The sequence below is a fragment of the Kogia breviceps genome, chromosome 2 (assembly GCF_026419965.1).
Source record: "Kogia breviceps isolate mKogBre1 chromosome 2, mKogBre1 haplotype 1, whole genome shotgun sequence".
Taxonomy (NCBI): Eukaryota; Metazoa; Chordata; class Mammalia; order Artiodactyla; family Physeteridae; genus Kogia; species Kogia breviceps.
The window spans coordinates 79,861,485-79,885,201 of record NC_081311.1 but is presented as its reverse complement, the minus strand read 5'-3'; the positions used below and the strand labels follow the sequence as shown (position 1 = coordinate 79,885,201).

Below are 23,717 nucleotides of genomic sequence, written 5' to 3'. Positions count from 1 at the left end.
AAATTCTGTACCTTGTGCTCAATTCTGCTGTGAACCTACAACTGCTCTAAAAAAAGTCTATTTAAAAAAATCCTGGGCTTCCCTGGTGGCGCAGTGGCTGAGAGTCCGCCTGCCGATGCAGGGGACGCGGGTTCGTGTCCCAGTCCGGGAAGATCCCACATGCCGTGGAGCGGCTGGGCCCGTGAGCCATGGCCACTGGGCCTGCGCGTCCGGAGCCTGTGCTCCGCAACGGGAGAGGCCACAGCAGTGAGAGGCCCGTGTACCGCAAAAAAAAAAAAAAAAAAAAAATCCTCAGTGCTCTTCCCAATCCCTGGCAACCACTTATCTTTTTACTGGCTCCATAACTTTGCCTTTTTCAGAATGTCATATAGTTGGAATCCTACAGTATATGAACTTTTCACACTGGCTTCTTTTATTTAATAAAATGCATTTAAGATTCCTCCACGTCTTACAGATGGCCAACAGGCACACGAAAAGATGCTCAAGATTGCTAATTATTCGAGAAATGCAAATCAAAACTACAATGAAGTACCACCTCACATCGGTCAAAATGGCCATCATTAAAGTCTAGAGATAACAAAGTTTGGAGAGGGGGTGGAGAAAAGGGAGCCCTCCTACACTGCTGGTGGGAATGTAAACTGGTGCAGCCACTGTGGAGAACAGTACGGAGTTTCCTCAAAAAACTAAAAATAGAGCTGCCATATAATCCCACAATCCCACTCCTGCACGTATACCCAGACAAAACTGTAATTTGAAAAGATACATGCACCCCTATGTTCATAGCAGCACTATTTACAATAGCCAAGACATGGAAATAATCTAAGTGTCCACTGACAGATGAATGGATAAAGAAGATGTGGTACATATATGCAATGAAACACTACTCAGCCACAAGAATGAAATAATGCCATTTGCAGCAACATGGATGCAACTAGAGATTATCATACTAAGCGAAGTTCAGTCAGAGAAAGACAAATATTGACACCATATGATATCACATATATGTAGAATCTAAAATATGACACAGATGAACCTACATAAAGGTGTAGATAAACCTACATAAACTCTGGGGGAGCCCTGAGGCAACGCCATGGTCCAGGCTGGGACAAAAGTTCCTTGCTGGCTATGGGACACACACTTCAGAGGAAGTTGAGCTCTAGGAAAATTAGAAGAACCACCTTTTCCCCTACAGCCGAGTTTGTGGACTGAGCGTCACACCAGCCCCCTTCATCCTGACTCCTGGCACTAGACGGGGGCCCCGGTTAACGATGGCTCCCCCTCCGCAAGCCCAGCCTCCCCGTCCGCTGCTTCCCTTCACTTTTTTTTTTTTTTTTTTTTGCGGTATGCGGGCCTCTCACTGTTGTGGCCTCTCCCGTTGTGGAGCACAGGCTCCGGACGCGCAGGCCCAGCGGCCATGGCTCACGGGCTCAGTTGCTCCGCGGCATGTGGGATCTTCCCGGACCGGGGCACGAAACCGTGTCTCCTGCATCGGCAGGCGGACTCGCAACCACTGCGCCACCAGGGAAGCCCTCCCTTCACTTTTGTGTCCTGTATCCTCAGCCTCCTTTGACTCTGGGGCTTCCGCACGAGCCCCGCCCGGTTAAGGGCACCGGCCTCAGCACTTCAGCCAGCTCTCTGTAGCTCAAGAGCCATTTATTACCAGGCTGCCTCTCTGAAGGCTTACTTCCTTGGTATCTTTGTGCCAGACCCTCCCTCCAGCGGCCAGAGGTCGCTCGAGGTAATGACTCCATGGAACCGACAGAACCGAGCAGGACCAGAGGCTGCCCCGTGCAATCCCTTTTTGAACACAGTCGGCACTTCCTTTACGGAGAGGTGATGAAGTCAAACACCTGCTTGGTTTTTCAAGCCGGGAGTTAATTAGAAACCAGGTGAGGCAGATGTTGATGTGAGGCCAGAAAAAGCAGAGGCCCAGATAAAGCCATTACGTTTATATATATATATATATATATATATATATATATATATATATATATATATATATATATATATTTTAATCTTATTTTTGGCTGCAGTGGGTCTTCGTTGCTGGGCGCAGGCTTTCTCTAGTTGCGGCGAGCAGGGGCTACTCTTCCTTGCAGTGTGCAGAGGCTTCTCATTGCGGTGGCTTCTCTTGTTGCGGAGCACGGGCTCTAGGCGCGTGGGCTTCAGAAGTTGAGCTCGTGGGCTCTAGAGTGCAGGCTCAGTAGTTGTGGCGCGACATGTGGGATCTTCCCTGACCAGAGATCGAACCCGTGTCCCCTGCACTGACAGGCGGATTCTCAACCACTGCGCCACCAGGGAAGCCCACATTTATTTTATTTTATTTTATTTTATTTTTTTCTTTTGCGGTACGCGGGCCTCTCACTGCTGTGGCCTCTCCCGCTGCGGAGCACAGGCTCCGGATGTGCAGGCTCAGCGGCCGTGGCTAACGGGCCCAGCCGCTCCGGGGTACGTGGTACCTTCCCGGACCGGGGCTCGAACCCGCGTCCCCTGCGTCGGCAGGCGGACTCTCAACCACTGTGCCACCAGGGAAGCCCCTCAAGTGACTTCTGACTTACGACTGTTGACACATCCGGCGTAATTTACTTTTTTCTAATTCTTCTAAGAGTGGTGACGCGTGGATTAATCCTCAGCTAACCCCAAGAAGGCACTTTACTGACAAGAAAACTTCCTTCTTGTGAACACATCATGTGAGAATTTAACATAAACCCTGAGAGGGAGCAGAAGAGCACACGAAGAGGGTCGGCAGGCTGTGGTGATGAAGAGCGTCTTGTGCAGGGGCGGGGCCGAGTTCAGACACTTTGCATCTTTGTGTGAACACCTGGGCTGCAGAACAAGCTGCCAGAACCAAATGAGAGATCTTCCCCTTCAAGGGAAGTAGTCAGAATGCTCCCCGTGCCTATTCTTGAGAAGAAGCTTAAACAATCAGAAAAAGAGTGTTTTTTCAGACAGGAAGGGTAGCCCGTCCTATTCTCATCCTGCTATTTGTGACTTGTATGACTTCAAGCAAGTTTCTGTCTCTATGCATTTGTCTTCCCCTTTGTGAGATGATGCTCTTACCCCCAAAAGATGAGAATCCAGTAAAATGCCTCAGGTGGGAACAAAACCCATAGGACAACTCAGCACATTCGTAGACTATGAGACCTTGTCTACTTAGATTTTTTTTGAGATTAGGTTAACAACTCAATGGCTTGATCTTGGAAAAAAAAAAAAAAAGAAAGAAAGAAAGAAAAACACAGTAAAAGGTAGTCTTCCTTCCAGAGGAGAAGAATCTGTAAGACCAATGACGACTCAAAGGCAGTTGTCTTTAAAAGCAGAAGGAGGAACTGACGTAGAGGGCTGCTACCCACTAACATGGCTGCTCCTTTGTCACGCGAATTATCGGGATTTCTCCAAGGTGGTTAGTCGTACTTTGCAGACAGAAAGATCTGTGTGGCTCAAGTGAACTACGCATGGAGGAACATATGTTAGCAGCAGTGGAGGAAAGAAACAAACAAACAAAAAAGAACCAGGACTCATTAACTAAGCCTAAAAATAATCTGGGTATCTTCCAAGAAAAAAGATGCAGAGTCTCACACCACTTTTTCGTTAACATGTCAACTGATGATCCCAGGAAAGTAGCTGTGCATGGTGAACTGTCCCTACGTAGGAGAGGTGGCCGTGGTGAGAGGCGGAGCTGGGGCTGGCAGCAAGAAGGGATATACTCCACCTCCTCCTGGCAGCCAAAGAAGCCACCGCCCACAGGAGATGCTGGGCTCATCTGACCTGTGCCAGCACCCCGGTGGAGAAAAAGCTCCTCCTGTACCATACGGCTGGACCATGCTGGGAAAGCTCTGAGCCATCTCGGAGCAAGACAGTTTGCCATGGAGGCTGGCTCTGGCTGTTTCTCCTTTTAACCAGCAGTCCACTCGCTGTTGTGAAGAGGCACCTGAGATGGGAAAAGTCGAATGAGAAAAGGTGACAAAAAGCAAGGCAAAGGTACACGTGGTCCGCCTCACACCCGGAGTCCCTGTAAGTAAATAGAGAAGGATGCAAAGACCAGTATCCAAGTCTGAGCAGGTAAGACGGAGCTCTGGTCCGAGAAGAGGATCACCTGGGAGGTGGAAGGAGACTCCAAACTTGAGAGGGCTGCGGGGGACGGAGCTGTCCTGTGATGGCACAGTTAGTCTCACTGGCCACTAACTAGTCTCCACTTCACCAGGGACGGTGAGGGGCCAACAGCCAGTCGCAGGATGGCCCTCTACACCTACACAGGGAAGACCCCTCCCCGGGAGAGTCTCCGCTCAATGCCCTGTGGAAGGAGTACGGCTGCTCACGGAGGCTTCCTGCCCGGAAGCCAGCGAGCAATGTGGAAGATGTCAACAGCAACTACATTTCTGGTATATTTAGAGAATTTACCATAACATGACACAGTTCACGAACCACAGAGTATTAGAAATGGAAGGGATTTCGCAGACCATGGTTCCAATGGTTTCAAGCATCAGGTAAGGTCCCTTCTAAAATAATAATAGTAATAAAAATGCAGCTTCCCTTATGGCAGTACTTTTGATATCTATTGACTCGAAGATATAAAATGATCTAAAGAACTCAGCAGTACACTTAAATTCATTTTTGTCTTATTGATCCCAGAGGCATCTATGTACACTTGCAAATTGGCTTTATACGAAAGCACAGCACCCTGCATTCAGTCTCCACCGGGTTCCTGGTGCAGACCTGGATTCAGAGACCTCTTGCAGTAATTCTGGGTACCACCTTGAGGAAGCTGAAGGCTGGCAAAGGGCAAGTAACTTAACCTCCTTAACTTCCTCTCACCAGCCGGTCAGTGGTAAGCATCCGGCATCACCACACAGCCCAGGGAGCAAGCCAGGGACCTCTTCTTTCACCTCCATCTGGGGGACACTGAGGGATCTCCCTCACCCTGAACAGGTGAGTCCAGACTTCGGTGTAGAGAGAGAACATCCTGCCACTCTGGTCTGTGCTGCTTCTCCACGCTTCCCTGTACCTAGCCCTTCTCAGCCGGCCAGAGGCCTCCATGTTGCCTCCAGGGAAACTAGGATTGTTAGAGCAGAAAGGGAAAGACAGGCATTCTGCTTTTCGCTTCCAAAGTTAGCTCTGAGAGCCCTCCTCAGGAAGAAGTTTTGGGTGCCCCACTCTTGATTTGTATGAAGGGGTCTCTCATCTATGGGAGGCCCCCAAAGGCACCTAGAAAGAGAACAGAGAAAGGCCAGGACTGACCTGTCCATGGGCCCCCTGTATTGGCAGACGGGGGGTGAGCAGGACAGGACCACCGAAGGGCCTGGGGGGCCCATGCGTGAGGAGAGCAGTGAGCACTGAGAAGCAGACCTGAGGCCTCTGTCCTCGTCCCACTGGGAGCCCAGGCCTGCAGCTACCTGCACGCCACTGTGGGTCCTTATCAGGACTCCCGCCTGTGCCCTGAGATACTAGGGAGTCTCAACTAAACTACCGCCCATGACACTCTCCTGGCAAAGGCCCAGGGATCTGATGCATCCCCTCCAGCAGCGCGGGGCCCCAGAAACACGGAGGGGGGATGGTGTGGATACCCCAGCATCTCTCTCCTGCACTTGAAAGGGGCACATCTGACCTGGAATCTGGCATCCTATTTCCTTCTAAGGATGTTTTGGGTCAACTTTTTTCCCTTTAAGAGGCAAAAGAACACAACAGAGAAAGTGTGGAGGCCCAGAGCTTCCATCCTGGCTCTGCTGTGGGCCTCGGCCACACTGAACTTTTTTTTTTTTTTTTTTTAGTTTGACTGCGCTGCACAGCTTGTGGGATCTTAGTTCCCTGACCAGGTATTGAACCTGCACCCTCAGCAGTGAAAGTACGGAGTGCTAACCACTGGACTGCCAGGGAATTCCCCACATTGAACTTCTTTGAGCCTTAGTTTCCTCACTGAAAGATGGGGATAAACATCCTCCCAGCATTTCTGAAACAATCAAGTGGGCAGGGGACATGAATGCTTTTAGCAAATTCCAAAATGTTAGCTATTGCTCCTTTGGAAATCTAAGCACAGCCTGTAAAACACCTGGAATAGAAGTGAAGCAGATGTATCTGGAGTTGTGGTTTCAAGTAATGCTTATTGTTCTTAATATTAAAAAAAAAAAACCAAAACCTATAACCCTGCCTTAAAATTCCTCTCACCACTTATTTCAGTCAAAGATAGACGGATAGGGGATGCTTTATATGAGAGAGAAAATGAGTTAGAATGAATGAATAAAGGAATTACGAGGTAGGAAGAGATGTTTGAAGACAGGAGAATTTTAAATGCATAAGGGTGCTGTGCTTAACCCGAGTCTGCCCTTAACCACTCAGCCAAGGAGGAGTGTAAAAACCAGCAGATAGCGGAGAAAAGCCATCTCCTGACAACCTCCAGGGGCCATGATGCTTTTTAACCTCTGCCAGGCAGGAGAGAAATGAAAGTGGACAAGTAACCGCAGGATCTGAGGCCAGACATGAATTTTGGATCCTGGACTTACTTCTTACTTGCTATGCAATTTGGGGCGGGTTACTTAACCTCTTGGTTTCTTCAGTGGCAAGATGGAAAAAGTAATGGTTGTATTCGTTTCCTATTGCTGCTGCAATGAATTACCACAAACTCATGGCTTAAAGCAACACAAATTTATGATTTTATAGTGCTGGAGTTTGGAACTCCACAGCATCAGGAGGGCTGCTCGGGGAGGCTCTGGGGGAGAATGTTTCTATAAGCAGCTCTTTTGTCCCTTTCCTGTTTGCCCATTTCTGTTCCCCTCAAACCTTATAGAAATGAGATCACTCGGTAACGTTCAACCTGCCTCCTGAGTTTCTGCTCTCCTGAACATACATAATGCCTTACTTAACCTGTTGATTCCTTTCCTGGATTAAAAGGCATGAGAATGAAGAATTAAGTAGTTAAAGAATGACTGACTCTGTACCCCCAGCTTCCCCCTTAGCAAATGTGCAGGTGAACAAGGCAGGCAAGACAGCATCCAAAGGAAGATCAGAAGAAGTCAGCAGTCTGCTAGCAATGGAAAAATGACAAGGGGACTTCCCTGGTGGTGCAGTGGCTAAGAATCTGCCTGCCAATGCAGGAGACACGGGTTCGAGCCCTGGTCTGGGAAGATCCCACATGCTGCAGAGCAACTAAGCCCGTGTGCCACAACTACTGAGCCTGCGCTCTAGAGCCCGTGAGCCGTAACTACTGAGCCCGCGTGCTGCAACGACTAAAGCCCGCATGCCTAGTGTCCGTGCTCCGCAACGAGAAGCCACCGCAATGAGAAGCCCGCGCACCACAACAAAGAGTAGCCCCCGCTCGCCGCAACTAGAGAAAGTCCACGCACAGCAACGAAGACCCAACACAGCCAAATATAAATAAAATTAAACCTAAAAAAAAAAAAACAAGGAAGAATCTGACCTCCTACCTTAATGATTAACTGAGATTGTTTCCCCTTTCCAAGAATCGTCATGCTGAGCAGAATCTTCGGAGTTGGTCTCGGACATGAGTCCACCTTCTCCCCAGATTGCTGGCTTTTCTGATTAAAACAACTTTCCTTTTCACCAACACTTGCCTCTCGATTATTTTTTTTTGCGTGGTGAGCAGCTGAACTGAGTTTGGTAACATTTCCTGGCCTTTTCCAGCTTCCAGAGGCCACCTCCATTCCCTGTTTGTGGCCTTCCTCTACTTTCAAGGCCAGCACCATGACACCTTCAATCTCTCAGACACTTCTACCCTCCTCTTATAAAGATACTTGTGATTACATTGGGCCCACCAAACAATCCACACTAATTCCCCCACCTCAAGATTCTTACTCATATCTGCAAAATCTCTTCTACCCTTAAGCTAACAGATTCATAGGTTCTAGGTATTTGAGTGTGGCCATCTTTGTGGGGGGGGATTATTTTTCCTAACACAACAGTTATCAAGGAATAAATACATAGTATAATAGAAGGCACTTAGAGTCTGCCATGTATAATATAGTAAGCACTCAATAAATGTTTGCAACTATTATTACTATTATTTGCTCAAGCAGGAAGTCTCAGCCTGGAAAGCCTCCACCACTCACTGGCTCTGCTCCAACCCTTTCACCTGGCCAAATCCTGAGACCCTTCTGGAAGCCTTCCATGACCCAGGCTAGATTTGTGATCAGGGGGACCTGTTCTTAGTTCCCTGTGGTGTTATAATCATCTGCCTGTCTCACTAGATCGTAAATTCCTCAAGAGCTGGGATGCCTTCTCCTCACCTCTGCGTCCACACCCCCGGCACGTGGCACACAGCAGCCTTCACATGTCTCATCAACAACCAAGGGTCCCTCCTGACTCCACAGCAAACAAGGGTGCAACCTGCAGGGTGCTCCAGACCACGGGGTGCTGCTGGCCCCTGCGGGAGGGGAGCTGTGGAGGGAATGTCTGTGTCCCAAGGTCATCGTGCTCTGCGTGGGGGCAGTTATTCAGGGAGAGTATCTGGTTTCCCCATCGAGGAGGCTCTCGCATGAAATGCAGGGACAACAGATGCACGCGTTCATCCTGGAAGGGAGACCTGGGCTCCAGCACGCGCGGCAGCCAGGTGGCGTTTGCTGGGAGTCACGTCTCAGCAATGCACGTGGGCAGGAGGGACCTGCATGGGAAACAGGCTCCACGATGCTTGGGCAGGTTGGGGGTGATCAGACACAAGCAAGAAAGACCCACAGAAATCACCTGGTTCCGTGGTTTGTAAAACTCAAAACACAGTCCCAGGCTCTAGCCCAGACCTGCTGAATCAGAACGTCCAGGGCTGAGGCAAGAAAGCAGTTATTTCTGAAAACTACCCGAAGCAAGTCTGTTATGCAGCCAGGTTTGGAAACCACGGATGGATCTACCCTGAATTTGACAGACAGACTGTGCTACAAACAAATGGTTCCCTAAACAGGTGTGTTAAAATGGAAGGAACAGCCAGTGCAGCTCATCATTAAGCAAACTTACTGTGAATGAGGTAGGCCACGCATCCAGAACATATGAAACCCTTCTTACAGAGCTGTGTCCCCTAACCCATCCAGGCCCGCAGAAGAGTGGACCTGAGGGTGGTCTCTCTACTCTAGCGAGCCCCCAGATCCTCAAGACGTGCAGGTCTTTGATGCAGCCTCTCAGGGCACCCTCTGGAGGGCTCTGGGATCGGTCAGACTCCCCGGTACAAGGCTCTATCTGGAGCCGGGTACATCAGGAGCTGCTTGGCCCACTGGTCCAGTCCCTGGAAGGGTGGGGTGTCCACAAAACAGGGTGTTCCGGAGTGAGAGCCATCTTTGTGCTGTGTGTTATTTTGCTGAGTCTCTGCCTCTGCCCCGGAGTTACACTGCTGGGGATGAAGAATGTCACCTGCCGTATAGGTAAACAAAGGATGCTGCGACCATCAAACCAGCAACCACTGCAGTCACCCCCAGCTGTGCACCCTGAAGGGTTTCAGGATGGAGAAAAGCAGGATACTGACCCTAGAGAGTTACGGCGCATATCAAAGCAATGATTTCAATGAGCCCGGACTCTTGCATCTGCCCATACGAAGAAAAGTGCAAAATTCATTAACCGGTCCTTTTTTTTTTTTTTGGTGGTACTCGGGCCTCTCACTGTTGTGGCCTCTCCCGTTGCGGAGCACAGGCTCCGGACGCACAGGCTCAGCAGCCATGACTCACGGGCCCAGCCGCTCCGCGGTATGTGGGATCCTCCCGGACCGGGGCACGAACCTGCGTCCCCAGCATCGGCAGGCGGACTCTCAACCGCTGCGCCACCAGGGAAGCCCTGGTTTTCTTTAATTCACAGTAATCTTTTGATGTTCCGACTACCTGGTCTTTGTTGCAGAAACTCCTGTATAGCCTTGGTCCTCCCTTACCTTTTCAGAGCAGTTCCTCAGAGTGATCTGAGAGGCTGTGTCCTGGACTTAAGTCCTCATAAATCCATCGAATAAAACATAATTCTCAACTCTCACGTTGTGCATTTTTTTTCAGTCGACACTACCAAACGCTCCTTTTGGGAAATGCAGCTTCCTTGTACGGTGGGAGTGTGGAAGGAGGGGAAGGAAGCCCTGTTCTGTCAAGGAAGGCCGCTGAGCATCAGTAACCCGTGGGTCTACCACGTTTCCAGCTGCTTCCATTTTCACTGGCACCACACGGATCAGGTGAGTTCATTTACCTCCTCACCTTCATCTTGGATCAACATAGTAATCCTTCCATGAGCAGCACATTTTAAATTCATAACACCCTTCCCTGGCATTTCCTACCTCCCGTCCTCGTTTTATTTTTTCTCCCAAGCACTGATTATACTGTCAAATGCTTATTTATTTGCTTATTGAAATTACTTTCGATTTCCTGACTTATCATTATGGTGTGATGCCTCTACTAAAACATATACGAGGGCAGGGATTTTTTTGTTTCCCCGTCCACTGCCTGCCTTTTCCACTGCTGTATCCCTCCCACGTAGAAGGTGCAGTGAGGAAAAAACAGCAGGAATGAGGACTGTTTAAAAAAAAAAAAAAAGAAAGGAGGGAAGAATGAAAGACAGCAAACCCCCAAACCCCACCACGGGGCGGGCGTGTTTCACAGCTAACCAGAGGGAACCCGAGCTAGCCTGGGGCCCTGGGCCAATCTGTGGGTGGTTTAGGTGAGTTGCCATGGTTACTGTGAAGCTGGGCCAGGGCCCAGAGCTCCTGCCTCGGGCCACCAGACCTTGGGGGTGGGTAGAGAGGGACCAGCAGGTTCGGGGGAAAAAAACATAAAACAGAGACTCACCCTTGGATAGAGACACGTTCTCGCCAAAGGCTAAGAAACCGTAATCCCCGACGTCAGCGACTGGTGAGAGACGGTGTGAGCAGCGTGGGATCAAGTGCGTAACGTTAGGGGGACAAAGGAATCATAAACAAGACGCAGAGCTGCAAGGGCCTGAATGCAGAAAGAATGAGTCATCCAGGGAAGCGGGGTGGCGGCGGTTTGCTGGTGCTTCGCAGAGACTGTCGGGCTGAGCAGCCTCAGGGACTTCTGGGCAGGGGGTCCCTTTTAAGGGACTTCAAAACATGAGAACCTGCATGACAAAGAGTATGCACGTTCTACAGAATCACTTTTGTTCTGCCCCAAACTTTGTATCTGTTCTCTGAAGCCTCCCTACTTGGTTTCCCTTGGACCCCACCCCCTGGCTTCACCTGGGTACAAGCAGCTCTGGCTCTGTCTCCAGCCGGATTTCTGCTCACCTGGATGCACCTCCAAGCTCCCCCGCCCTCTATCTCCCGCTCGCTCCCGTGACTCACCCTGCACGGCAGGCACAGGGCGCCGAGGCTGGGACCTGCGAAATCCTGCGGCTGCTTTAATACCTGCCCTGGATCCCCATTCCTCCGACGAAAGCCTCTTCCGTATGCCACTCATGCGCCTTCCTAACCGGGCTCCCATCTGCCCTTTCCCCTCTCCTCGCTGCACTTTCCTAACTTTGAGCCTTCACACAGGCTGGTCACTCTTGCTTAGGGAGCCCTTCCTCGTTTGTCTGGATTCAAACAGGGGACTCGGCTTTCCGGGGCCTGCTGGAGACCCGAGCGCGCTGAACGTGGTCTGCGGCAGTAACGCACAGGAAAAGCAGAGAAAGGCTGACCACCCTGCGGAGGCTGGTCACGGTGAGGGTCGTGAGGGTCGGGAGAACCCCGCGGTGACAAATCCCATGACAAAGAAGACACGCCTGGGTCCCGGCCAACGATTGACTTATTTCAGAAGCTATTTATTAAAACAGATTCTAGCACAAGGAGAGGGTTTGGAGAGAAACTGGGGAGTTCAGAGGACTTTGACCCATTAGAGTATGTCGTGGGCGGGGTGGGGGGGGTGGTCAGGGCTGGTCCCCCTCCACCCCGCCCCGTGCAGGACACACCGTGCTTTCCTCTAACCTCCTCTTAGCAGTTCTGAGGACATGGAGACATGGCAGAGTGGCGGCAGTGGTCACATTCGCTGCAATGTGGACAGACGGACGGTGCACAGAAAGGTCTGTGGGAAACAGCCAGAAGAAGACACGATTCTACAAGACCGACCGAGTGGAGCTGAAACACCAAACCCCGCCTGCAAGGGAGATGAGGCAAAGCCACTCAGAGACAGGGACAGGGTAGTGGGGTCACCCGGGGACCCAGAGGTGTAAGTCAGCAGAAGACTCCGGTGACCCTGTCCCTGTTAGTTAAAATTCAGCTGAAGAAGAGAATACGGGATGCCAATGAAGGCCGATTTGTGTATCTACGCCTCACCTTGCTCCAGAAAGAATGTGGTGCCTGCTATCACGGTCAGCTTCCCTGTGTTACTTCCCTTGAGGTTTCAACGCTTTGGAAATCTCCACTCAAGTTCCATCATCCCTTCCTGGCCATGCAGCCCTTAAAACTTCAGAAGCCTGACTGTGTCTCTACATCCCTGCAACATTTGCTTCCCCCATATATACCATCAAACATACACTTACACACTTAAGTAATCTGTCTCCTTAACCAAGATGCGACCCTCCCTTGTCCATGTGGTTCCCACAGGCGTCAGGGGCTAAATAAGCATCGACAGACCAGTTGGAGACCCTGGGTTGTAAGTGAAATCAACTGGGGCACAGAGAAAACAGATTTTTCCCAAGATTGAGGAACAGAGACTAAAAGCGAAGAGGGATTACTCACACTGGTTTAGCAGGCCACCAGTTTTGGGCTCTAGACTTTGCTGGAAATTCTGAAGGGGATCAGAATATACCACCCCAAAATATGCCACCTTGGCATAAGGATTATTTTGAGCTGAAGGCAACTAGAAAACAGCAGACACGGGAGGAATTCTCTGGCCTCCCCCTTTCTACCTAAAAGCAGGATATAAATTTCCCTTTGTGAAGGTGTCTTCCCCTCCCATCACCCAGGAGGAGGAAAACCACCAGTATCACTGGAGAAAGACACCACCGAGACAGGCCTGCACAAATAAACCCACACAAATAAAATAACCCTTATCTGCCATTAGTTTTTGCCACATACTTACCTTCCCCAAATTTACCACCCCTGGAAGCTCAAAGCCCTTTTTGTCTTGTCGCTTTCCCAGAACTCATGTCCTTCTGTTAAAATGGCACATACGCTCTCAAGCCTAATCGATTTTTTGGGTTTGCTCTTCTTCCCTGTGAAGGTCCTGTGCACATGCATAATAAACCTTTTCCCCTGTTAATCTGGCTCTTTTCTCTTGTTATTCTTGCCTGTCCTCAGTTTAATTCCCAGGCCCCAGGCACAGAACATAAGAAGGTAGAGGAGAAATTTCTTTCCTCTCCTACAGTTTCCATAAAGGGTATGCATAGCGGGTACTACAGAGCAACAGGACAGATGCCTGCCCAAATTAGGCTGGAAAAACACGCCGGAGGAGGAGTCCAATTCTTGGATATGCCTGGACCCTCACACAGGTAAGGAAAGGTGGGAAGGTGGAGGCCACTGTGATAGTGGGTCCCCCAGATAAAAAGGGGGTCCCTCCAGGATGTGAGGGTCCTGACACCATCCACTGTCTGCCATCCCTGTCTTTGCCTCTCCAACAGCATCCAGAACCTGAGCCACAGAGTCCAAGGGGCCATCCTGGAAAATAACCTACTTGTAACAGACTGTCCTCCGCAATGCCCTACCTTGCTCTGCTTTCTACCCCCTCTCAATATTCCCTTGCTCTTTCCTTCCTGTTTTCTAATTCTGTTTCTCCTACTTGGACCTTTATACTCGTGTATTGTTTTGGCGAAAATCTCTCAATTTTACATATTTGTGTGATAAATCACTGGAAGGAGTAATTACAGTTGAATTCGGGTGGTGGGGCTATGGGAGCACATGTATTTTTCACGGTAACCCCTTTTGCCGCAGTTGTAAAGGTGTTCTAATAAGAATTTTGGAAACAATTTTAAATGTTTTTCTTTCTTTCTATTGCTATCGTCCTGGCCCTCTTCCTTTGGTGGCAACCTTGGGGAGGGGGTGGCAGAGAGGGTGTCTTGGGCCCCAGAGGGATGGTTTCTGTTTTTTGGTTGTTGTTTTTTTTAAATTTTTTTTATTAAAAAATTTTTTTTGTTGTGTTTTTTATTTGTTTTTCTTAGCATGTTTATTGGAGTATAACTGCTTTACAGTGGTGTGTTAGTTTCTGCTGTGTAACAAAGTGAATCAGCTGTACGTATACATATATCCCCATGTCCCCTCCCTCTTGCGTCTCCCTCCCTCCCACCCCTCTAGGTGGTCACAAAGCACCATCTCTTCTATCTTCTGTCTCTATCTACTTCCTCAGTCTCACAGCAGATGTCCCACTAGAGAGTCAACCCAGCTGCCCAGGAAGAAATGGTTTGAGAACTCTAAGAAGTGAGAGGAACAAATCTTTGTCTTTGGGAAGGGAGCCCAAGTGCAGTCCCTGGGGGTGGGTCTCTTCCACGCATCTCAATCGCTCACCTCCCATTGGTATATGCGTTTCCTTGGTTAGTTAAAAAAGTCACCACCCACCACAAGCACCCTGCCAGAATACCCCTGGATAAAAAGGACCTAAGGACACTGGTTTTTTTTTGTTTGTTTGTTTTGCTGAAGAGAAACCTTCCAGCTATGTCGGGAGGAATAAATGAGCTCATCCACGAGGGGCATCCAGGTGAAGCCTGGCTCTCCCTCCACCCCGCTGCCCACTGCTTCCTCTGCTGTCTGGTCCTCCTAGGCTGGGCCACTGGTGACTCACTTGTAGATACCTGGGAACCTCAGGGCTTCAGGGACACAGTAGCTTCTCCACACCCAGGGCCCATTCCAGAAGCAACATATCCTCAACACACCCCGCGCTCCCCCATCTGCACAGGACCTGACTTTTTAAAAAATTAATTAATTGGGCTTCCCTGGTGGCGCAGTGGTTGAGAATCCGCCTGCCGATGCAGGAGACACGGGTTCGTGCCCTGGTCCGGGAAGATCCCACATGCCGCGGAGCAACTGAGCCCGTGAGCCATGGCCGCTGGGCCTGCACGTCCGGAGCCTGTGCTCCGCAACGGGAGAGGCCACGACAGTGAGAGGCCCGCATACCGCAAAAAAAAAAAAAAAAAAAAAAAAAAAAAAAAAAATAATTAATTAATTAACATTTTATTTTTGGCTGTGTTGGGTCTTCGTTGCTGCGTGCGGTCTTTCTCTGGTTGCGGTGAGCGGGGGCTACTCTTCGTTGCGGTGCGCCGGCTTCTCATTGGGTGGCTTCTCTTGTTGCGGAGCATGGGCTCTAGGTGTGCAGGCTTCAGTAGTTGTGGCTCACAGGCTCAGTAGTTGTGGCGTACGGGCTCAGTATTTGTGGCTTGCAGGCTCTAGAGTGCAGGCTCAGTAGCTGCGGTGCACAGGCTTAGTTGCTCCACAGCCTGTGGGACCTTCCCGGACCAGGGCTCAAACCTGTGTTCCTGCATTGGCAGGCATATTCTTAACCACTGAGTCACCAGGAAACTCCCAGGCCTGCCATTTTGTTTGCCAAGTTCCACCAGAAAAACTGATTGCACACCAGCTGCCATTTGACCTAACAAAAGCTCCTTGACAATTAAAGTGATTTGGAATGCTCCAGCTAGCTTGTTGAATGGAGCTCTTTTAAAGTACCCATTGTTTTCTCTGCAGTAATTTTTCTTCTTCCATCAGTACTTCTTGCCTCTACTTCATTCCCTAAATGGAAATTTCATTTGCATGTTTTCACTTCTGATCATTTTTAAAAAGATATTTGGTTTATTCTTCATGTGGCTTCAACCAGCTAGTTAAAACCTTTCAGTGGTATTGTTAATTTCTATACTATAATTGATCTCCCTGTTTTTCTTTTCTGACACTCATTCAGCTTCTCAGATTTTCAATTAAAATTCCTTTGCTGGCTACTGTTGAAAGGATACTTTGGTAGTATTTTTGGTACATGAAAGAAGTTAAATTTCAGTTTCTGGCTTAAGAAAACTGATGAACAATTTCTCTACCTGAATAATGGTCCTCTGGAAGCCTGAATATGTCTAGAGTGAAAAAAAAAAACAACAGGAATAATCTGCAAGATTAGAAAATATTGATAGTAAATTCTCATAAAGGTGTTCTGAGAACAAATCAAGTAATATCTTAAAGACACTGTTTCAAAATTTCATGAAGAAAAAAGGTCAATCTACTAACATGCATTGCATCATTAGGCATTCTCCCTTCTTCAACTAGAACAAAAAATCAGACAAGGTAAGAAAAATGTGACAGTGATATGTGACTATAAATAAATGAGAAGGATTCGTCTAGTAGACTCCAGTCTTTTCTCAGCCATTTGGCTGCTTTCCTCGGCAAGGAGTATTTATGTGGTGAGTCAGTGTGTGCGTGTGTGAGAGAGATGACATTATTCACAATCACTCGTAAGCTCAATCCCATCCTCCGGAGACAGCTGCCAGGCACTAGCTCCCCTGGGAACCAGGGGGACAAGAAGACAGTGTCCAGTTCCCATGGGATGTTCCACCATTTCGAAGAACATACTGACATTTGGAGGGCTTCAGGGACTGTCATTTTGGCTTTAAAAACTGTAAGATGAATACAGGAAAAGCTTTTTCCTCGTTTCTCCACCATCAACTTTCACGAGAAACGGCAAAGGCGATTGCCCGGCCAATCATAGCACCACTGGGAATGACCCTTTTGCACTGCTTTATTTCTCAGCTGCCCAAACATCTTCTAGAGGCTTCCTCTGAACAATTTTATGTTAAGGAGGCTGAAGGATAGGAGTCATGTGTGGGCGGAGGAGAAAACAGGAAGCCCATTGTCCTAAATAGTCATTTCAGCCTAATAACCCCATGGTGCGGCTACTCATTAACTAGCAAAGCATCACAGTACACCTTACCTTAACGCCTACTACTTATGCCCAGCTATATCCATGTCTCATCACGACTGATAATGCAGCCAACCCCACACTTCAAAAATAATTCACAGTTTACAGTGTACCGTGTCTTGTTTCTCAGGATTGAAAAAGGCTTTCCATTTATCACCTCGGCTGTTCCCACAGTCGGGAACTGGGCCAGATCAGATGGCGGGTGCCTCCTTCCCCCCCAGCATGCAGAAACCAGGAAAAGGATTTCCCCAAAGGATCAAGAAGCCAGCCAAAGGGCCCGGGTCCCCTCCCTGCCTCTTTGAGGCATTTGCCACTGAATTTTCCTGTCGCACCATGAGAAGGAAGCACCACAGTGACGACTCGTGAGCAGATGATGAGACTGACACGGTTTAATGGGAAACACCAGCGCAGCCCAGCCGGCCCTGTGCCAGCCTTTTACAGTCCTGGGAGGCAACAGAGAGAGAAGAAAACAGGCGCCGGTGGGGAGCTGGGAAGAGGGTGGGAGAACCCGTCTCCAGGATCCACTTTATCACTTGATCAAACTTTACCATTTCTGCATTTCCTAACACCCTAGCTCAAGATACACAGAAATAAGTCCTCCTTGTTTTTAAATTAAGACGTCTTCTCCAGTCACACCTCTGTCCACCGCCCCATCCCACCCTCTTGTTTTTATTTCTAAGGTAATTTTAAAAATTAAACCTAAGCTCCCCCAATGCCCTTGGGTGCGCGCGCTGCGAGCGCAGGCCATTTCAGCACCAGACTCGGGGACAGACGCCATAAGCGGGGGACAAACCGTCGCCCCTCCGTCCACTGTTGCCGCCCGAACTGTTCCCGAGGCAGGTGTCCCGGGTGCTGGGGAATCAAGAGGGCGTCTTCAGGCCCAAAGCATTTCTCCAAATAAGATGACCAACTAGCCACTCCGTTCCTCCCGTTACGGCGCTCCTAGGCGGGGGACGCCCCTGCCGAGACAAGAGCGAACTGCCACGACCTACATACGAAAAAGGGGTCCCCAGAAACCTCCCCCGCCTCGAGCCGGAGAGATCGGGCGACCCCGACCCCCAGGAGGCCCCTCAGACGTTCCGAACTGTCTGTCCAAACCTGCGCTCGGGTTTCCCAAGGGCTCGGCGGAGGGTCCTGGCTTCGAGGAGCCCCTGCACGCGCCGGCGCCGAGACGCCGAGGATGCCCACCTGTGCGGCCGCCGCGCAGGCCGGGGTCGCCGCGGGCGGCCAAGCCGATCACAGGTATTCGTTTCGCGAGCTTCCGCTGACAGCTGCAGGAAGACGCAGGCACCAGAACCGTCTCTCCAGTTCCAGAGACCGTCCCGCCCGAGTTTCCCTTTTGTTTCTGGCTCGCCCCGAGCTCGCCGGAGCAAGGACGGTGCCTCTCGTTCCCCACCGACACGCCCCGGCCGGCACTTACCCGGGCCGAGGGCGCCGCTCACGCGCTGGCTTTGTCTCCGGAGCGGTGCTCGAGGGGGTTGGCCAGACCGAACGGCATCGCCCCTCAATCCGGGCGCAGGGCTGGGCGGGCTCCGGCTCGGGCTCGGCGCTCGGACTCCCGCGCCTGGGCGCGGACGGCGAGGCGGTGGAAACGCGCGCCTCGCGCAGCGCGCCGCCCCCGGGGTCTCCGCGCCGCGTCACCAGCCCCGCCCCGCCCCGCCCCGTGCCTCCAGGCCCGGGCAGGGGAAAGACCACGTGAGGCCGAGCGCCGGGTGCAGGTGGGCGAGCCCGTGCCCAGCTGGCGAGTGCGGTCCCCCAGCCGCCGAGTACTTAGTTTGCTCGGCACACCCCGTGCTGGGCTCCAGGCGTGCGTCCGGGTCCGGCGGGTGCAGAGCGCGTGTCGCCGACCCCCGCCTTCTCGCGTCCACTCCGGTCGCGCCCACTCCGCAGCAGGGTCTCGCCGGGTGCCTGGGAGGGGCCGGGAAATCCCGCCCGCCGCCGTCGACGTCACTGGTGCGTCACCGGGGCTCCCGCACCGGGGCTCCGCGCACTCTCCGCGCCCCTAGTCTCCCATCTCCGACCCCACGCCCCCGCCCGGCCCATCTCTCCGCCAGGGACGCGCGTCGCCCAGGGGCTGGAGGAGGGGAGATGAGGGGGGACGGTGGGGTGTTGGGGCCGTGGTCCTCGCGGGCTTCGGGGACCTCGACCTCTGGCGTCTTCATCCTTGCCAGAGGGTTAGCTCCGTGGACCAACTCGGCTAGGCGCGGCCGGTTGCCATCCATCACCAAAGAATACACAGTATACCCCACCCCACCCCCAAGGGGGGCAGTGAAAGGAGAAATGCTTAATACCCGTAAAGATTCACCGGGCATTGTCTCCATTTACCGGGACGTTGCTAAGTAACGGGAAATGTAGGGAGGGCCACGCCAGCCCCAGGCGTTGGGAGTGGGAGCGAGCCGCGAGCTCTCCTCCCGGGCTGCGACCGGGAAGGCGGGAGCACATTCCTAGTGTTCGTGGAGAGCAGAAGCTGTTTCCACGGGGAAATCCTTGGCGACTCCTCATCCCTTCTGAACTGTAAGCGTTTTGCGATGGAGATACTAAAAACCTCTCCGTTATTATAATCCTTTTCCTTTAAGGAAAAACAGCTTAAGCGCCGTCCATGTTACAACTCCTGGTAAAATAATACAAAACCTTTGGAATAGGGAAGCTACGTTACACTTACAGCAGTGTTAGCAAGATTGGTAGGAAAAGGAGGCCAATGTTAATTCCTTCATGGGAACAGCAGAAAATCGAGGTTGACAATTAGGAAATATTTCTTGAAAACCTGCGTTTGCCGTCCTCATCCACCATCAGCAGCCATTCCTTGCCTTGCCGTAAAGGGTACCGAGGATCACTTGTTTCTTAGATCTCTGATCCCCGTTGCCTTGACATTTGCCCCAGACAAATGTGCACCTTCCGAGACTCCAGGTGTCTGATAGAATGCAAATGTGGAGTTCAGAACGCTTCGCCTGGGGCTAGCAAACATCTCACACAGGGTTTGGTCCCAGCTTGGAAGTGCCCATCTAAGTCACAGAGTTAAACTATGGTAAAGTGGCTCAGCCAGTAAATACCCACTACACTGATCTTTTTTTAAAAAGTGAGAAAGATATATGAGAACTGCATTTAAAATTCAACAAATCCAAAATTGGGCTCGTTATTTCCACCTCCAAATCTATTTCTCCTGTACTTCCTGACTCAGAGGCACCACTCCCCAGTTGGCTGGCTAAGGCAGAATCCTGTGTCCTTATTATCCAAACTCCTATCTCAGTCAATCCCAATCAGGCATTTGTAAGGGAAATCAGTTTCCACCCTTTCAGATTCCTCACTCACTTATATTATCTTTCTAATTCATTACAATACCCCTTAAAGTAGAATTATGTCCATTTTAAAGAGAAAGAAGAGGGTCAGTTTGAGCCCGTGCCTCCAGAGTGACTCCCTAGACCAGCAGCATCAGCTGGGAACTTGCTAGAAATGCACATTCTCAGGTCCCATCCCAGCCCTACTGAATCAGACACTCTGGGGCTGGGGCCCAGCAATTGGTGTTTTAAGCCCTCTAGGTGATTCTGATTCTGTCTATCTCTGTCCATCACCCGAGGCTGCTGTGTTGACGAAATTTCAATTAACAGTCAAACTAAAGAGAAAAAAAGGGAATTTTATTCGAGCCAAACTGAGGATTATAACCCAGGAGACACACTCTTCAGAAAGCTCTGAGAACTGTTCCACCTGTTAGAAGTCAGAGGCACAGTCATACACATTTTCGAGACGAAAGATTGTATATCAAAATGACATATTGATATTTTACATAAAGTTCCCCAAGGATAATACAGTCCAGGTAAGCCCATACAAAGCAGCAAGTCACCATGACCCCCTAGCGTTGGGAAAGAAGGCAATTCTTTTACATTGATAAAATTAGAAGAAAGAGGGAGAAAAAAAATGACCTGTGGCCCAGCAGGCACTCTCTTTGAGAAGGTCTGGTTAATGTGTAACAAAAATGCACACTGCACATTAGGGAGGGAGGAAGGAGGCATAAAGGAACAGAACGAGACAATTTTGTGTTTAAATTTTCTTGTCCTGCCTTAAAATGTAAATTTTATTTCATTAGCTGCAATAACGTGACACCGGCTCCAGACCCTGGACATCCATTTTCCTTCCTTTGCCGCCCCCCCCCCACCCCGTTCTGATACCTTTGTCTGATACCGATATAGCCTCTGCAGATTTCTTAGATCGGTGTTTGCATGATGTATCTTTTTCCATCCTTTTACATTTAACTTATCTGTATCTTTATTCTTAAAGTGGTATTCTCTATTCTTGCAGACAGCATAGAGTTGGATCTTGCTTTTTTATTCAGCCTGCCAAACTGGGCCTTTTAATTGGAGTGTTTGGGTCATTTACTTCTTGTGTAATTATCATGTGGTTGGGTTTAAATCTACAGTCTTGCTATTTGTTTTCTATTTGTCCTATTATTGTGCATTCCTTTTATCCTGTCTCTCTTCTAAATTGAGGTATAGTTAATTTACAATATTATATTAGTTTCAGGTGTACAACATAGTGATTCAAAATTTTTATAGATTACGCTCCATTTAAATTTATTATAAATATTGGCTATATTCCCTGTGCTATACAATATATCTTTGTAGCTGATTTATTTTATAAGTAGTAGTTCGTATCTCTTAATCCCATACCCTAATCTTGCCCCTCTCCCATTTTCTCTCCCCACTGGTGACCGCTAGTTTGTTCTCTATATCTGTGTGTCTGTTTGTTTTGTTATATTCATTCGTTCTATTTTTTAGATTCCACATATAAGTGTTAACGTATAGTATTTGTTTTTCTCTATCTGATTTATTTCACTAAATACCCTCCAGGTCTATACATGTTGTTACAAATGGCAAAATGTTATACTTTTTATGGTGGAGTAGTATTCCACTGTGTGTATATATATATATATATATATATATATATATATATATATATATATATACCACATCCTCTTTATTCATTTATCTGTTGATTGACACTTAGGTTGCTTCCATATCTTGGCTATTGTAAACAGTGCTGCTGTGAACAACACTGGGGTGCATGTATCTTTTCAAATTAGTGTTTTTGTTTTCTTCGGATATATGCCCAGGAGTGGGACTGCTGGATCAAATGATAGTTCTATTTTTATTTTTTTGAGGAGCCTCCATTCTGTTCTCCATAGTGGCTGCACCAATTTACATTCCCACCAATGGTGTAGGAGAGTTCCCTTTTCTCTTCACCCTCTCCAGCATTTGTTATTTGTAGACTTTTTGATGATGACCATTCTGACTGGTGTGAGATGATACCTCATTGTGGTTTTGATTTTCATTCCTCTAATAATTAGTGATGTTGAGCATCTTTTCATGTGCCTGTGGGCCATCTGTATGTCTTCTCTGGAGAAATGTCTATTTAGGTCTTCTGCCCATTTTTCGATTGGGTTGTTTGTTGTCAATTGTATCCCAATAAAACTGGAAAAAATAAAGATAAATCACATAAAATCTAAATTCTTAAAATTTCAGATATTGTATGCTTATCTCTAGAAGTTGCATTTCGTTTTTCTAATCTTCCATTTTTTCTCATTAGATTTTTCTTTAAATCCTTGAGCATATTTATAATCGCTATTTTATTATGCTTCTCTGTGAATTCCATTATTTCTTTCTTTTCTTGGTCTCTTTCTTTGAGATAAGTTTTCTACTGTTTGGGGTCACATTTTCTTATTTCTTCCTATATCTAGTAATTTTAAAATTAGATGCTAGACATTGTAAATATATGTTGTTGTGTGCCTAGATTTTGTCGACTTAGAGAGTAGGGAGTTTGTCCTGGCACGCAGTTAAGTTCCTTATGGATCAGTTTGATAGTTTGTATACTTATTTTAAAGGACTTTAGCCTTTATTCTAGGACTAGTTTAGCCTTCCTACTATGGTATGACTCTTCTGAGGTCTCAACTGGGTGCCTGTATGTTCAATGAACTCTTCCTCTCTGATTGGTTGGAACTCAAATGTATCCCAACCGCCCCCACCTCCCCCCAGGAGCTCTGGGAATTGTTCAGCTTACAGCTCCTTGGACATTCTTTGCTCAGACCTAGGGCATTTTATCTTCTGTACAAATGACAGCATTCAGCCAGAGCCTCCAGAGCCTCCACAACCAGGAACCGAGTTCTCTTTGTCTGGGCAGCAACCTTCGGATGGAACTCTGTGCCACAAATCCCAGTTTCTCAGCCTCCCCAGACTCTAATCTCTGATCCTCATCTCAAGATGTATTCTTGTGTATTCTTTGGATCCCCTTTTGCACCTTGGTTTGTAAGTGCCCCCAGGCAGAAAGCTGAGGCAATGACAGGATTCACTTAGTTTGCAGCCTTTTTCTCAGGGATTACAGACCTGTGCTGCCTGGTTTTCACTGTTTGAAAATCCTTGTTTCACATAGTATCTCCAGTTTGCAGTTGTTTATCATGGAAGGGTGAGTCTGATCCCAGTTTCCCCAGAGTGGATAGGAGCAGGAGTTCTTGGCCTATCTTTTTGTTTAATTTCCCCTCATCCCCTCACTTTTACCTTCTGTCCCTGACACACTGACTGCTTCTACTTCCTGCTTTCTTACACCTTTGAGTCTGGGCAACACTGGTTTCCTTCTCCCCGGGCCCAAATCTAGTAAATTTCTGTTTTCTTCAAGATTCGGCTAAATCACTACTATCTTTGGGAAACCTGACCTGTTTGCTTCCCCACTTTCCATTTTAGTCGGTCTGATCTATAAAACCTCTATTATAAAATGTACTAAATTGTATCAAAATAAATAAAAACACCATACCTCTTTCCACTATACTATGAGTTCTTTAAGAGCCCATTTTGTAAATATTTGTGTCCGGTATGTTGTCGAGGCTTAAGAAATGTTAAATGGGACTCCATGTTTAATGGGACATCAAGAAAAACCATGTGCTTATTAATCTGCTTA

The 23,717-nt window shown here is 48.8% G+C and overlaps 1 protein-coding gene across 2 annotated transcripts in view; it reads right to left on the bottom strand.

Moving 5' to 3' along the window:
* The window catches only part of GNG4 (G protein subunit gamma 4), a 65,432-nt gene extending 47,005 nt beyond the window's left edge, over positions 1-18,427 (bottom strand). Inside the window, exon 1 of one of the 2 annotated variants that reach the window (XM_067025687.1) lies at positions 18,199-18,427. The gene's annotated coding sequence lies outside the window, so the exon portion shown is untranslated. Of the gene's footprint in view, positions 1-10,745; positions 10,913-18,198 lie in introns of those variants that run through there. The other variant, XM_067025688.1, reaches the window with a different exon arrangement.
* Between the last annotated feature and the right edge of the window lie 5,290 nt (positions 18,428-23,717).